This window comes from Crocodylus porosus, unplaced genomic scaffold (assembly GCF_001723895.1).
Source record: "Crocodylus porosus isolate Cpor-Errol unplaced genomic scaffold, CroPor_comp1, whole genome shotgun sequence".
Lineage (NCBI taxonomy): Eukaryota > Metazoa > Chordata > Crocodylia > Crocodylidae > Crocodylus > Crocodylus porosus.
The window spans coordinates 169,639,309-169,656,504 of NW_017728886.1; positions in this window are offsets into that span (position 1 = coordinate 169,639,309).

The window sequence follows — 17,196 nt, forward strand, 5'->3', positions numbered from 1 at the left end:
AGAAGGCATTGACCCCTTTATATCCAGGGGTTGAGAAAACCTTAGGCAAAAAAAAAGCAGTAGCACACATGTGCAGGCTGCTCAAAACCAGAGCCTGGCTGGCCAGATCCACACTTTGGCTGTGGGAGAGGATCCAAACGCCAGGATCGCCGCTGCTGCAGCCCCAGGAGGCCTCCAGATCCCCAGGTAAGGCTGCTGGGGCCAGCCCAGTGGTGGCCTTAGCCTTCCCTTTCTCACCTGGGGTAATATGCCATGCACCAGAAGGCGTGTAGCCCAGGCTTTCAGTGGGGACAACTAGCAGTAGCACAAGGTGCCTCACTGCTAGTAATCCTCAGGGATTAGTGGATTACCATCCACTCTCATGTGGACGTGGCCCTGAATGCTTTTAGGTATAGAAGGTTCTGCTATAGAGGCTTAATACCTGCATGTAACTTCCTCTTCTTTGTACTGAGAAAGCAAGCCCTGACATGTTCAAAAATCACCGTGTCAGGCCTCTGATGAGGGCAAATGTTTAGGGCTATAAATGTAGTTTAGAACAGACAAGGGATAGTGGAGGAAGCGTGATAAAGAATAGCCTTAAAGGTTTATAAGTGTCATTCACCTCCTTACAAGTGGAAGAAATTGCTCTGGCACAGCACAGAAATCATAGGTGGGCTGCTCAGTGTCAAAGCCTGTGATAAGCTAATGGATCATGGGATGATAAGTTTTCATTAATCATTATTACTTTACTGCACATGGTGTTTTGCTAGAGAATCCCTAATGAACAGATCCACAACATTCCTTAGAGAAAAGTCTCTCCAAAGGAGTAGAAGAAAGCTTAAAAGTGAGATTTAAAGAAAAGTTAGGGGGGGTCAGAAGAAAGAAAGTCTGTAGGAGCAGGATGAGCTGATGACAGAATTGGTTGTATATATTCAGAGGCAGGCTGGAGTAAATTCAAAGGCAGGGTAGTAAATGAGTGAATATGCTGAAAGTCAAGGGTGATCTGATAGAATTTTCTATAGTGAAACAGCCTGGCCACAATACTGTAGATCATGTACAATTAAAAAGTGAATTTTAAGGAAACAGTATGAAGAGAATATGAAAACCCTACATAAGGCATGAAAACTATTAGAGGGGAAGGACAGCAGTTCCAAAGAAAACGAGGCAAATAACTTAAATAACTTATTTTTAATTATACATTAAATAGCATGACTTTCTCTTTGTAATAAGATAGGTTTTGCAAGTATTCCAGTTCTAAGCAGTAGGGCTCCTCTACACATTCAGGTAAAGGCACAATAGGATCTAATGTGTAGTCCACACAACTATGCCTCCCACCATGCATGGCAGAAATTGCGATTGTTGTATCCAGCATGAGATCCAATCATGCCTTATTGCTGGTGCAAGCGGAGCCCAGGATCATGATCCCAGGCTTCCCCTGCAGTGGCAAGTAGCAAGCTTCAATGGCTGGAAGTCCTGTCAGCATCCCATGCGCTGCCATGGCTATGAGACCCATCAGCTGCAGGACTCCTAGCCATGACAATGTATGGGATGCTGCTGCAGTTGTAAGCACTGTCATCACATGGTGCACCCCCATGGCTGAGAGCTCTATCAGTTGATGAGGCTGCCCGTCACCAGAGTGCATATGCCCACACATGCAATTAATGACACAATAAGGAAAAGCCACAAAGTTAGCATGCATTTTTAATGGAATAACTTTGTGGCTTATATCTTGTTTTATCATGATGACACTGGTTGATTGAATGTGTGGCTGGGCCACAACTTAAGATGTGATTAACTGGTTAATCACATCTTAAGTGCAATGTGTAGCTGGGGCCTTAGAGTAGTACAGCCATGATAGACAAGGAACTAAGTGGTTGGCAAGGTTTCTTTTGGATAATATCTTTTACTGGACCAACGGTGTATAGTTGGGATAAAATTAATCAAGCTTTCTAATGGAAAGTATTCTTCTTTTTCAGTGCTTTGCATTCGAGGCTTATCTAACTTTATTCCAATCACACAGCTGGTCTAACAAAAGATATCATCCAACAATGTTTTGCCTCGACCAGTTCTTAAGTATTCAGCCATGTACCATTCCAAGGATAGAAGAAAATCAATTTGTACTTCCTATGTGTGTGCACACACTGCCAAGCATGCTGTCACAACTCATGATAGGATAGATTGCAAGGTTGCTGTTATGTCCCTGTTCCAGTGATCACTGTAGTCACTGCAAAGGATATGGAATAGTTCAAGTAAAAGCCATTGATGGACATGTTCTCTGCTGTTCCTTCCTTCCATGCTCTGCTGCCAGAGTACTCCAGACAAACCTAGGGAAAACAGTGTAAGAGTTAGTGGATTTATTTCTATGACAGCTCTAAACATCCATAAGCATCCATCAGCTTTAAGTGTCCAGGCCCAGGAGAGGTATATAAGGAGGTAGTCCAAGCAATGAAGGGAGTAGTAAACAGGGAGAAACAAATAAGACAGCTTGCCTGAGGCAAGAGGAGGAAGGGGGAGAGGAACCAGGCACCAGATCTTGCTCTGGCATGGTAGCTGAGCCAGGGTTGCTCATGTATTTAGCTTGCTGAGAACTGTTTGGTGGTGCTTGAGTGTGTGCTCTGAGCAGCTGAGTGGACTGATTGTTGATTGATTGCTACCTAGGTGTGTCAAAGGGCTCTAACAAAGGGGCCTAGCCAGTCCAGGCCCAGGAGAGGTGGATAAGGAAGTGTTTCTGTAGCAAAATCCCCATTTTTTTTTTAATTTTAAAATGCATTCACTACCCTCCCCAACCATTTCTGACTTTTTCTCCCCCTCTCTATTCCCTATAGATAACTGTTAATGAGCTCAGACTTAGTATAAGCATTAAACATTTTTATTTTGGTAGCAAGTTTTTGGTTTTGGATATCCACCATTTTATATTGTATAATTATTAGGTTTGTATTGGTTCTTACTGTTGTATATTGTATTATTATCATTTTCGTATTTATTTTTATTGTTTCATATGGATATTGTATGGTTTAGGCCTGTGTTTGTAAGTGAACCAAAGTCATGTCAAGATTCCATTTTATATGTCAAGCCTCCATCTTGTGTCCTCTGCCTGGGCATCCCATGTTGCAACAATATGATTCATTGTATCCCTCCCATGTAAATTGGTTCCTGGATGAATGAGTGTGATTGGGAATGACTGAAATACAATGGTAGCAGGCTTCTACTGAATGGCCTATAATGACTGGGCCATCACCTTGCATTGATTCATCCAGGAACCAAGGACCTCACTCAGGGACAGAGACAAGACCAGCATTTGAAAGACAAAAGACCCTGCAGAACCAGCAACTCTCACCATTACAGACGCCCGAAACTGCACATCCCTCCATGGAGCACACGTGCTCAGTATGCCAAGGGCTGACCCTTGCTTGGGCATGCCTCCTGTCACTAGGGTCACACAAGGTCTGCCTCTATAAAAAGGGGCAGTGAAGACAGACCCAGTGGGATGCTCTTTCTATCTGGACCAACACCATGCCATACCACCTATCCACCCAGAGGCCCTGCCGGCGACCCCCCTCTGGACAACATCTACCCCTTTCCAACCTGGATAGGTAAATATTACCTGCACACCTCCTCCTACAATTTGGACTCTCTGTCTCTCTCTGTCTCTCCTCCTGGACTTCAGTGGACTTCAGCCCCTGCACCAAGCCTCTCTAACCCCTGCTGTCATTGTGTGTGCATGCGCATGTGTGGGTGCAAGGGAGCCAATAAGACATTGTGGCACCATCTCTCCTGTTCAGTAAAACCACTGTCATTTGCAACCCCAAGTTGGGTCATGTTTTACTAAGTCCCAGTCCCTTCCTTATCTTAAATTCCAGCCTCATTCTCTCTCTCTCTCTCTCAGCTGTAGCCCCCACCCCTGTCCACTATTTTCCCGATCTCCTCTCAATTCCTACTGCCTTTTCCCTGTGACTTTCTGCTGCCTTTCTTTGCTTTCCTACTGCCCCTGCCACCTTTCAGTCTCTTCTGCTGCTTTTTTTGTGATTTTCTGTTGTTCATCTCTCTGTTTTCAGGCTTCCCCCATACCTTCTGTAGTCATACCCCCTCCCCCACGCAGCTTCCCAGATCCTTGTGGTTGTCCTGCAGTTTTCTCCAGCAGCTGGAGCCTTTCTCCAGCTCCCAGCACCTACTGCTGCTCCCTGCAACTTCTCTAGCTGCCCCAGAGCCATCCTCTGGCTCCCCACATCCAGAGCCCCTCTTTAACACTCACACTTTCCTTTAGTCCCATATTCCCTCTCCCCACCTACTTTTTCAGCTCCCCCATAGCTCCAGCTCCAGTCCCAGCCTCTGTGTCGGCATCGCTTCCCTGTTCTGCAGGCTTTGGGCATTGTCTTTTAATCAATTAAGATCAATTAACCTAAAGTTACTCCCAAGGCTCAGTTCTTCAGCCCAGGCCTCTGTAGTCTACTGGTTCTAATCCCTGGTAATTTTCACTCCTTATACTTCTACTTTCTTACCTTGACCTTTCCCCAGGTATCCCAAGTACACCAAGCACATACATACATACACATCACAGCACCCAACTTAGGAACTCACCTGTGTGTATGTGTAGGTGGGTGGTATGTGTGTAAATTAGTGAATACACATATATATACATATATAGATATCATTGTGTGTGTGTGTGTGTGTGTGTGCATGGTATATAAATTAGTAATCCACATATGTGTATTGAATGTGCAGGTGTTGGTAACTGGTAACTGATTCTGTCTAAATTTGGTGTGTGTAGCATGTATGGGCTTAAACTGGTGGTAGTTGTGCATGAACCTAGACTAATTATTTTGAACATGTGTATATCTGAGTTACTAGTGTGAGTGGTGTGTGTGTGTGTATATATGAATTATATATATGGCATTGTGTACATGATATATGAATTAGTGATCTGTGTCTAACTTCTGGGGTGTATAGTATATGTGCTTGAATTGGTAATAGGTATATGTGCCAAGGCTGGTTTGGATGTGTATGTGCCTGAGCTGGTAGTGTGCATGTGTATGCACCTAATTTATTTGTGTGTTTGTATAGTTGCAATTGTCACACCCTCCATTCTAACAGCGCAATATTGAGATCCTGAGAGTTGGCCTGACCCCACAGGCCTACAGTCCAAGTGAGTAGGGGAGCAGCAAATGGGGGAGAAGCAGACAGAACAGTCTGTAAGCAGTTCACTAGTCAGGTCAGTTTTCTGCCCCTCCCTTTGAAGGGGAGCCTGAAAGGTAAGATTTCTTTTATATGTAATTAGGTCATACTAACTACATAGTTTTATTTTAGCGGCTAAAACTCAGGAGTTAGACCAAGACTTAAGTTCCTTGTTTAACTAGAGTCCAGAGTGAGGGGGAGTTTCTTTGGAAACTCTTTCTCATGTTTCTTCACTCTAAGCTTGCTGAGACAAGAGGTTGCAGGGAAAAGGGAACTCTTCAGATCAAGGCACAGCAAATATGCCAGCTAAAGAGGAGTTTGCTAGGGAAGGTCTACTTGGAAAGAGAGGCAAAAAGGAAGAGGCAGCAGACTAGAAGACCCAGAGATGTGGCTAGAGGATGTTGCAAACCCAGAGCCATTGCCACTACCAACTCTTCCTCTGCTTCCACCTGCCTAGGCAGGAGAACACATAGTTGAGGTTTCCACCTAGGTTCTGGTTTGGTGATGTACAGAGTGCGGCTTGCTGATTTCTCCCCATGTCAGCCAGGTTGGGGAGTGCCTGCAATGTGAGTGGTGCCTTTTGGTTGTGTCCTTCAGGGAGAAGGCAGGAGAACTACAGAAGGAGGTCGCATAGCTCTGAAGCATCCTCCACCATGAGGATTTCATCAATTCTATGCTGGAGGAAACCTCTAGGACTGTAGAGGAAGGACTGCCAGAGGTGGTGCTAGAAAAGAAAGAGGGCATGGACTCCCAGGAAGGTGGAAGCTGGAAGCTTGTATCTTCTGGCAGCAAGAAGTGGTCATCCCCCTTTGTAGTGGTTTGCCTGGAGAACAGATGTGGACTACTAGCAACAGTGGAAGAGAGCATTCCATTGGTGAATGATGCGAGGCAAGGAATCCCCAAGGTGGGAAGGCTTGAGACAACTGCTACAAAGAGGAAGCAATGATGGCTGGAGACTCCCTTCTTCAGGGGATGGAGGGATCCTTCTGTTGGCCTGACATTTTGTCCTGAGAGGTCTGCTGCTTGCCTGGAGCCCAGATCCAAGATGCCATTGAAGGATTACCAGGGCTTGTCCTACCCTCTGACTACTACCCCATACTGCTCTAAGAGAGCTCTGGCCAGCCCAGACAGCATGCCGGGATGCCGGGGGACTCTGGTTTATCTTAAACCAGCAAGGGGTCTGGGACAGACATTACATAAACCGGTTCGAGCCAAATCATTTAAGTCTGATATTCAACCAGCTCTATCTCAAACTGGTTTCAGCCATTTTCAAACTGAACATCTGCTCTGTTACAGGTTTAAACCAGTTTCTGATCACTTAAATTGGTTTATGTGTAATGCCTGTCCCTAGCCAAGAAGTCCAAGTCGATGTCCTTGTAATAGGAATTTCTAAGTACTCCATTTCTCATCAGTTTTCTGAGAATCCTCCTGGAGTATGTAAATATGGAATTTTGCCATCATAATGAGACTGCACACAGGTCCACCTGTTCTGAAAGTATGAGAGAGTCTGTTACTTAATGGTTCTGGTCCAAAGCAATCACTTTCCTTGCAGATATAGCTCATGAATGGTGCGTTAGTTTACTTGAAAAATCAGTTCTTATTCTTCATAGCATCATAGGGTTGGAAGGGAGTTTGAGGAACACATAATCTAACCCCTGCATAAATGCAGTTAGGTGCCTAGCCAAGCTTTTCTTGAAAACCTTCAGTGAAGGAGGTTTCACAATTTGCCAAGAAAACTTGTTCCATTGTGCTACTTTTCTTACAATTAGACCCCTGGTTAATTGCACAATTACCTGGAGACGAGCTAGATTTGAAAAAGAGCTATCACAAAATAAAAAACTCCAACCAGCTGTAAAATAAAGCTTCAAAAATGTGTACTAACTTTATAGCTAGTTGCTATCCAGCTTCAATTTGCACAGGTAGCAAAGTCTTCCCTGTAGCTGGGAGCCCCTTCAGCTGACAGGGCTCCCAACTAAAGGGGTGCCCCATGTCCAGCATAAAACAGCCCTGGGCCCTGGAAATTAAGACAGCTGGGATCCCTAGGGCTCGAGGGTGTGTGAAACAGCCACAATACCTAGACAGGATTGAGACAGCACAATCCCTAGGGCTTGAAGGTCTGCAAAACTCCCAGACCCTGAGGATCACAACCAGTGTGATCTCTAGGTCTTGGGGGTGTATGAAACCCCTGGACCCTGAGGACCATGACTGTCATGATCCCTAGGGGCCTGGGGGTGTGGGAAATCCCTGGACTCTGGGAATCACACCTACAATCAGCCTCAGCTAAGGTATATGGGGCTCTTGGCTGCAGGATCTTGTTTCTTGCCAATGCAGAAGGAGCCTGGGATCTGGCTCCCCCTGCACCACCAGTATGGAGTGTTGGGATCTAAGGCACAATCCCACAATTGCACCTCCTGCCATGCATGTGTGGCATGGCAGGAGGAATGACTTTATAAATCACACCATAGTTCCCATTGTGCCTTTACCTACACATGTCGATAGGGCCTTAGGAAGCTTTTTCCTGTGATTCATTCTAAGTTTTCCATTCCTGCAGTTTTAAAACTTTTATTACATGTCCTGCCTTTTGTGGCAAGGGAGAACACTATTACTTTTCTTGATTTGAATCCTTTCAGATATTTGAAAACTGCTTATTCTGGCTGACCCCTTTTCCTTCTTTCTAGCTGGACCCCCTCTTTCCACCTGGAGGCTTAATCCTGTCTTTTTTGTATTTACCCCTTTTAACAACACATCTTATCTGACTATTCAGTATGCTTCAAGCTCAGCAAGAGGTGTCACTGTTTCTCTGGTTTCCTTACATACCAGAAAGAATGCCTTCTCCTAAATTCCTCTTCTTCCTTCAAGAACTCCCCTGACAGGGTATCCTGTATGTCCTTGTATTTTGGCAACTTGGCTTTAAACTCTGCTAATACCCTGTGGATGCATCTGTGGCAGAATGCCAGGCTAGCAATTTTGGCACTGCTTGGGGAGCTGCGGGCTTTGCGGAGTGGGCGAGCACGCGGCTTGTGGGGCGGGATTGGAGGTAGCTTTATAACCGCCCTCGAGTTTCACCGAGCTGGCGCAAGTAGACGACTTAGAGTAAGTTGTTAGTTTTCTTTGTAATAAGTCTATAGGATGTCCGTTGGTTCATGGGGTTCCGGAGCTAGCCCTTGCTTTCCAACACTGGAACCAGTCCAATGCTAGGTGTGGCTGCCGGATCCTTAAGTCCCACAGCTGGTCAACGGCTCATTGAGATGGGATGTTAGTAGTAGAAGTTATTACAGAGCAGATATAAGGTGAAGTAAAAATTTGTTTTATTCACTCACCTGGCCTCACCCTCTTATGAATAAGAGGGGAGGCTGGCTGGAACGAAGTTGCAGTAAATATAAGTATAGAGAGCGTAGATATTCTGTCTAAGCTACGAAGAGAGGCAGTCGAGAAGTGCAGTGTCCGATGGTTCTTCAGTTACAGTATGCCGGATACAAAGGGGGTCTGTTGGTTCACGGGGTTCCGGAGCAAGCCCTTGCTTTCCAACACTGGAACCAGTCCAATGCTAGGTGCGGCTGCCGCTCCTTAAGTCCCAGAACTGGTCAACAGCTCATAAATGGGATGGTGAATACAAAACTGTAACTTGGTGAATCGTTGTCAATTGTCAGATTTTTGAGGCCTTGATTTTCGCTGGGATACGTCCAGGCGGGGAGGCTGAGAACTGGCTGCAGGGTGATCAGGCCTACAGGATCGTCCAGTTGTCATCCTGCCTCTTTGCCTCTTTTATAAATGTTGGTTGGACTGCCTCTGTGACACTAACTATGATATAAGCTAAGCATACAGGGATAGGATAGTTTCTTTTACACAGTAGTTACTAGGTAGATTTTCTACATAAGTTTCGTTTCTGCAAAAATGACACTTACAGATAAGGAACAAAATTTACAGAATGTGCATGTGCAGCTTGATACAAGTGTAGAAAGTGTACAAAGCATTCATTTTGATTAACAGTCAAGACTTCAAGGTTACATAAATGTGAGAGTGCCACGCGGCAGTTATACAGAAAAAAAAAATAAAACAGTTACAGCATCTACATATGCAATAAATGTGCCTAAACTTTCTGCGCAGAAAATTCAGGCACCTCCAATGCATCTGAACGTGTGCCCGTCAGGATCAATTTGTTCCCAATGCAAGCAGGGAGCAGTTCAGCCTGGGGCTCCTCCTGCCCTGCCCTGCCCTGCCCTGCTGTGCCCCTCCCCCCCCGGCAGCAGCCAGGGTGATCTGCAGGGTGGCTGGGGGAATTGGAGCTGGTTCTGATCTTCGTAGGGTGGGAGAGAGCTTTCCTGGCTGCCAGGTAACTGCCTCCCTGCCCCATGGAAATTGAGATGGGTCCTGATCTCCATGTGGCTGGCAGGTAGTTTCCTGCTGAGCTGGATCAGCTCTCCCCACCCCCTGTGGCCTCCTGCTGCCTAGGCTGATCAGGAATTGCTCCTAGTCATCGTCTACATGTGTGCTACAGAGCATCAGTTTAATGCAATGATTTCTAGTGTCTGTATATACAGGTACTAGAAAATGGTGTATTAGTCTAATCTACTGGGCAGTAATTGCTGTGCAGGTGTAGATGGTGATGCTTTACTGTGTATTAGATTAGTTTAAGGCACAGGAAAGCATCTCAGGTAGAAGCATCCTGTGAACAGCAGTATCCGTTTACAAGGGGTCAAACCTTAAAATAGACTGTTTATAATGCTAGTCAAGTACTGGGTTTCGGGGAGGGTTGGGGGGGTTGGTTTTTTTAAGAAGACTTATAGTGTCTGAGAATGTCATTTACTTATTTGCACAGTGCCAAGCTCAATGAAGCCCATCTTCATTGCGGCTTCCAAGTACAACTGCAATATATATATGTTAAACAATAATAAGATGCCTCAACTGCTCTTAATAAATTGCTCAAAGGAGACTCCAAATGGAAAATGGCCTAAAAAATCCACAGCTAATGTAGATTTAGTAGACTGAGTTAGCAAAGCAAACCATAATTTTTTTCAGTTTATGAGCACAAGAAAGAATTGAACCTTTTAAACTTAACTCTTCAGGAAAAAAAGAAAGAATATAATCTTGTTACCTAAATACTCTTTTCCTTTAACAAAATACCCTGGGCATTTCAGTGGTTTATGGTAAAAAAAAATATTTCATGCGCTGTTTTCAAGGAATTTGATGTACTGGAAGATTTTCCATTTTTGTAATTCAGCCAACACCCGTGAATGCTACACATGTAAAAGCTGTCTTGAGAGATGTCAGTAACAATATTTTTAATATCTGTATATATTACTACTGCATCAGCATTTGGTCACTGTCAGTCCAACCTTCAGGAAGCTGAGTGTTCTCAAGGTACATATTATATAAACAAAACAAAGGGTGTAATAAAATGTCTTATGGGTAGCTTTGATTGGCACTTCATATCTTATGCTATTCCAATAATATTAACATACATCTTTTGGGGGGATCCATGCAAGTCCAGGGTAAAGAGTGAAGTATTTATGAATTATTTTCTTGATTTCTTATGAAATTTTCCAAATCAAAATGCCGCTTCTTTGACTGCTGCTTCTGCACATATTTGATTATGTTGTATTGTAATTTACAACACAAAAGTGCATACCCCACTAGCAGTATCTGAATTAGAATTTAGTAGGTTTATAGCTTTGTTTGGCCCTAGGCGCAAGTAATAAAATCCTAGTTTTAAGTACCATTGGGGTTTATGGAATGAAGACATCTGCATTATTATATTAAAATGTTCCTTGGTGTAATAAATATAACTGACAGTAGTGCATGACTTTCTTTATGAAAAATATGTTGATAGCAATATAGTCTTTAAATACTGAAGAAACTGACGATTAAAATTTTATGTTTCTAGTTACCAGCTAAATGCTCAACAGATGTCCATAATACCAGTTTACTGCTGGGTGTACCTAATAAAACTTTTAGTTAAAATTAGATTTAAAAGTACTGACGAAAAGACAGTATTAACCTTCCACTAATTTTAATAATGTTGCTGAACATTTAATATTCTAATTTAGCAATACACTATTTATACTCTCTTAGGATAATATATTGGATCATAAATTGTGTTTTCTGTTTCTACCATGAAGATCTTGGAGTGCTTTGGATTTATGATATGGTAATCAAATGTAAACTTAGACCAAACAAAAGCATTCATCTCCTTTTAGAAACATAAAAGAATATTTTATATGAACAAGATTTGGTTGGTATGTGTTCACTCAGACTCAATTTACTTTCTGACATTTATTTATTATACAGATGATTCAAAGATACTAATTAAGTAAAACCTTGCTCAAAACCAGTTAAAACTTTCCCAAATGACTATTTCCTTCTAAAACTAATTTAGTTTTTAAAGATTGCTTTTCATAAAGAGCTATGCCAATCAGTTCCATCTCGGCGATGTAATTCATTCTACTTGGCTCTGGTTACCCAGCCTTTACAGATTTCCTGTGTCCTTGCAGAAACTGATTTTTAGAAAGTAATAATAATACTGGTCTTAAAAAATGTTTTTATTTCAGTTGTAGGCCTTTCCAACAATACTAGCCAGGGAAAACCATCTGTTAGCCTAGATAACACTTGTGTCACCCAACAATATCTCATCCATCCTCTAGCTGTGAAAATCATTATGGCTGCTTACAAACACTTAAACAAACCAAAATGGTGCTTTACTTTAAATTTGGCATGCTCCCACACCAAGCCCAATGTGTCCCTAGAAGAGGCATTAGTTGGGTCTGGCTTTTCCAACATCTGTATAAATTGAGTGATTTAATGGGGCCTTTTCAGCATTTGCATCTAATAGCTGATTGAATTGGCTTTAGCTGAAATGCCCAGTCTATACAAAGCTGTGGAGCCGTGTCAAACTAATGTGCTTCCGGTAAAGCACCCTTTAACATCTATAAGCAGCTTGTGTCACCAGACTTTGTCAAATTTCTAAATGGTAACAAAAATTGTAAGTTAGAAACAAAAAATAAGTGGAAGAAATAATTTTGTTCCAACTAAAAAGTTGGTTGATTTTTAATTTTTTTTTTAACTTTGAATGTGAAACCTTGAGATTTCATTTTTTTAAATCTGAAATGATTTTGAATAAATGAAAATAAAGGGAAATTTTATCCCTTGTATGGACAGTTCTAATTAAGCTACATTTTTTTAGTCTTTCCCAGATAACAACATTGATTAAAAAAATCTGTAAGACAAAATCAAATATGATTAAACCTCGAAAGCTGACAGCATGATATAAAAGTTTTTTTTAGCTGCCCTCCCAATTTGAAGCATGAAAAACACTGAGTTGTTACTGGAAATTATTCAACTTACTGGAAGACTTATTGACAATAATGTATTCAACAAGTTTAGCTCATACTACCTGTAAATTCTCTTCAACCTTCCATATTTGCTGATTTATTTGAAACCTTATGAAAGCTAGCTTATTTCATCTCTGGATTTGTCTGTGAATGATTTGCTGAGATTCATAATTCCTACTTTGTGATCATCAGCGCACATATTGATGTATTTGATCCTTGCCTGGATCACTCCCAAACCCCACAGATATTGCAAAATAGCTATGTGAATATGTTCATAGTCTGTCATGTGCGCATTTTGTAAACAGTTTTGCTCATAAGAGTATTTGCAAAAAGCCACTAAGAAGCATTGTGAATATGGGTTCAAGTCTCTGATTAAGTCGGTTTGTCTAAACAAGATGCTGTTGTGCAGTCATTACAGTGCATTTATTTAGTACTTGTATTAGCAAATACTAAATAAATGCATGGTAACTGGAGTTACTGCACAGTAGTGCTAGCAAACATCTTTTAGGTGATGCTACTGCACAGTAGCTTAATAATACTGCACAGTCGCACGTTGGCACTGTCGGCTACTGGGCAGTCAGCATCTTGTGTAGAAGTGCCCAGAGATGAATATTTTTGCAACGCTTACCCAGCTTTACTCTGAAATCTGGTCCTTTCCTCTAACATCCTGGCTCTGTCTCCTGTCTTTTATCCTGATCGCCATTTTGTTTCCCTTATCCCTTTCTCACGTATCTGTTTTCTTTGTGCTGTTCCTCTGCTTTCCTACTCAGGCATCTACTTCCCTACTTTATTACATCCAGTTTACTTGGCCAAAAAGTATTCCTTTCTTCTCTCACTTCGTGTGCCTTTGTTTTTACTCCTCTCCACTTCCTCTTCCTCTTTAAGCCTTGTGGTTTTTTGTCTCTTTCATTACCCGCATCTTTTTCTACTTGCTCCTGCTTTTTTTTGTTTTCTTTTTTTTTCCCTCCAGGCTGGAGGACCACTGATACACCCAATCTGATACTAATTAGTGGCCTACTTTGATAGAATGACAAGTTATAGATAAGCATTTGGTTCACTATTCTTCAATAAGAGGACACATCAAAAAGCAAGCCAGCGATGTGAAAGAGGACTGAACAAAATACATCTTCATTGATCCAAAGATTACAAAGAGTTGCTTAAGTATCAGGGTAAGGGGGCAAGATAAGCCAGTTAGAAATTCCTTACTGTAAAATCAAAGGAGATAGCAATGTCAGACTTCAGGGTTTTGGAAACAGAAAGGAGTTAAAGTCAAAATGGAAATTGAAGCTTTGTTTTTTGGGGTTTTTTTTGAAGAGCAGCCTTTCCTTCTGAATAGTCTGAAAAAAATTAATTGTGCTCCTGATTAATTATTTCTTATAATGTAAAACTATGCCAGTATAGAATAGTATGCCCTTCAGCTATGAAGTATTTTCCCTAAGGAAAGTTTTGTGCACATTGGAATTTGCCCTACTTGGTTACAAATAACAGATGACTATACATCTATGGTGAAAAGTGGTCAGAAAAGTAGTTAATCAAACTTAATTAAATCTTTTTATTTAAAAAAAAAACTTCCTTTCTTCTAAATTTATGTAACAAAATAAAGGCAATGTGAAAGAACTTTTGTCAGGTTCCTTATAAATGTGTCATATGGAACCAAACCAGAACATCTACTACCCTTTGTTCCTCACCCCAAATATTGATCTGTTGTAATAGTACAATAAGGATATATTCACAGGATAATCAAGGTGATTGCCTAGAACACTGAAAGACTTTTAGAAAGCTGATGCACAAAGATGTTTCAAAAGCATTTTTGAACAGAGCTTTGCATATTTATAACAAGATTTATTAAATAATATCAAAGAGTCCTACAAATATTAATGATCAAGCCTGTGGCAGAATACTTGCAGTGAAATGCCAGGTGGGTTGGGGTACTTTAACCCCTAGCCCCCACAACACTGTGGTACAAGGGGGCCAGGCATAGTTAAGGCCACCTGAGCCTCCACTGGAGAGGGAAACCCCAGAACCCTGAAGGAGGGGATAGATGTATAACCCCAGGGAGGGGGTAGTAGTGAGGGCCTGAAAGTGGGTTGAACAGGGCTGTGGGACAGCCTGAGGTTGGCACATGGGCCAACCTCTGGAGACCAGGTTGAGAGAAGTGTGAAGGGGGAACAGAAGGCCAGGATCCCAGTGTATGTTTATGTAAAGCTACCCTGGGAGGGGCCAGGGCAAGCCATTACCCAGGTGAGGGACACAGGAGAGGCCACATCTGCTACCCAAAGGGTGATCTGGATAAAGCCTATGAGAACTGCTCCAGGAGGGAGCAGGGTGGGGCAAGTTGTTGATGTGTGAGAGACCCTGTAAGAGGAGGGTGGAATGAATGTATGTGTGTGAAAGACCCTATAGTGAGGGCTAAGCTTGGCCTGGCTCTAGACCAGGAGCATAATTACACCATGGATGTCATCTGTGAGGCATAGCTGCAGTGTAAGGAAGGTTTGGAGCTGCAGATGGTGCTCCCTGGCACTGGGGTATGTAATGGGTAGTCTCCTGCATTTCACCACCTGTTTTGAGAACAGCAAAGTTGTGACAGGCAAGACTAGGAGGACTGCCCCATAGACAGGTGGGTGGGTTGGCATGAGACCTGGCCTCAAGAGCTGCCCCCTGTCACAAATCCTCAGAATGGCACTGCAAGATAGGTTTTACTACTGCCACTTTACCTAGTGGAATAAGGAAGTTAGTGGCTAAAATGTCATACAAGTAAGTCATAGCAGTACAGGGAATATAATTCAGTGTTTTTTCTGAATTCTTCCAATAACAAGTAGGCATCTCTTCCTACTCAAATATGAGACGTTATTAATATTAAAGTATTATTACTGGGTAATCCAAGAGGAAACTCATTTAAATGCACAAGAATATTGTGTAGCACCTTTCATTATAGGATATCATGAAAGATTCATGAAAGAATAAAACAAACTATCCAAAGGTTTTAATTTTAATGAAGTCTCAGAATAACATTGCCCAGTTCACTGGCCAGGACACAAACTAGGGCTGAAAAAGACTTTTTGTTTTGTTTAGTTTTTTAAGCCTACCTAATCAAGTGGTGCCATCAAGATGCGTTGGATTCAGAGAAGTATGCCTAATAGTTGCCAAAGAAACTGACTAACCCAGAAGGGCAATGCCGTAAGGTAGGTAAGAAAATGGATTGTTAAGGGCTAGTTGAAACAGCAGTGTTTCTTCCAGGAGCTCCAGGTTTCAAAGCATTTGAGGAGCAGAACTGAATCAACAAGGACTGTAATGCTAATTAAAATGGTAACAAGGATTTTTCTGAGATAGAAGGGGATCGTTGTCCAAGCAGAGGAGAGTTTTTAGATCAGGCTAAGATTTGTATAGAAACCAAACCTTCAAAAATGTCATGCCAATTTTAGCTTGAGGTTTGAGCCTTATAACTTAACAAGTTGTTAACCTAGACCACCTATAGTAAATAATCTGTCTTCTAACTAATCAGTATACTTATGCCTAAAATTACAGTAAGTGATGTGTTTTAGCAATACCAAAACATTAAGTTTCTCAGAAGACCTGAGATTTAACTTCTGCTATTAGAAATATGAAAGAAGAGTTGATCTTAATTACCTGCCATTTATTTTGTGAAATGCAAGAGTCTATATTATATGTAGGAGTACTGAAGTAGGGAAAAATCTTGCAGATGTATGCAACAGTGTATATGCAAAGAACAGTAAGATAAACAATATTACCACAAGTTTATTATGAGCTCCAACCTCTTTAATGTTCCAGCTGGGAGCTGTCGGCTGCTGAATTTCTCAGTTATTGCCTGCAATAACTAGTGCACTTTGACATATTGGTCACTTTGTGTTCAGTTTATAAAAAACTGTGAACAACTTATGCAGGATTTAAAAAAAAATCCTTTTGTCTCTGAATATTTCATTTTTCAAAAGAATAGCCTGAAACAACAGGAGAGTGAAAGAGAGTCACCAATTCCATTTCATGTTCAAGGGGTGCAAGTTGAAACAGGAACTTGTTGTGACCTCTCAGACTGCATTTGTTCTGAGAAGTAAACAAGCTGACAGATGAGAGAACATAATTAAAATTGCCCAGCGGACTTCAGATACACTTTGAGTTAAGGTATTCCACACTTCAGGTGCACTCCAGAACACTGATGCTCATCTTTCTCAAACCCTTCTGCTTGAGGTGCCTCAATTTGTATACAAGTTTTGAAGGGGGGAGGCAGAGACTATTTTTCCAGACTAGTCATAAGGTCACTGCGCTAGGAAGTGGGGCATCATGGTTCTTTGTTCCAGTTAACTTTTAAAGTGAAGTAGAGTCAACAGGAGAGAGTGAGAGCACTCCACTCAGAATACTTTTATTTTGGTGTTCAGGGAACTTTTCTGCAGGTTCAAATTTCCTTTGGCAAAATGGGAGTTGCACAGTATTCACAAGATGCAGGTTCAAGTCCCCTAACTGCTGAGCCCTTAGCTGAAAGAGGAAAGATAGCTTCTCCTTTTCTGCAAAAATGGCAACTCCATCTCTTCAACTTTTGTTACGTCTTGTACCTACCTAGAATGAGACATTTCTTTCCGCATCAAATGGCATGTTTAGCATCAAGCAAAATAATTGTACATTTGTATCAGCAAGCAAGAATTAAATATTTTAAACTTGGTTTGATCTTTCTTTTTTTTCATAGCCATAGTGGGGGGAAACAATC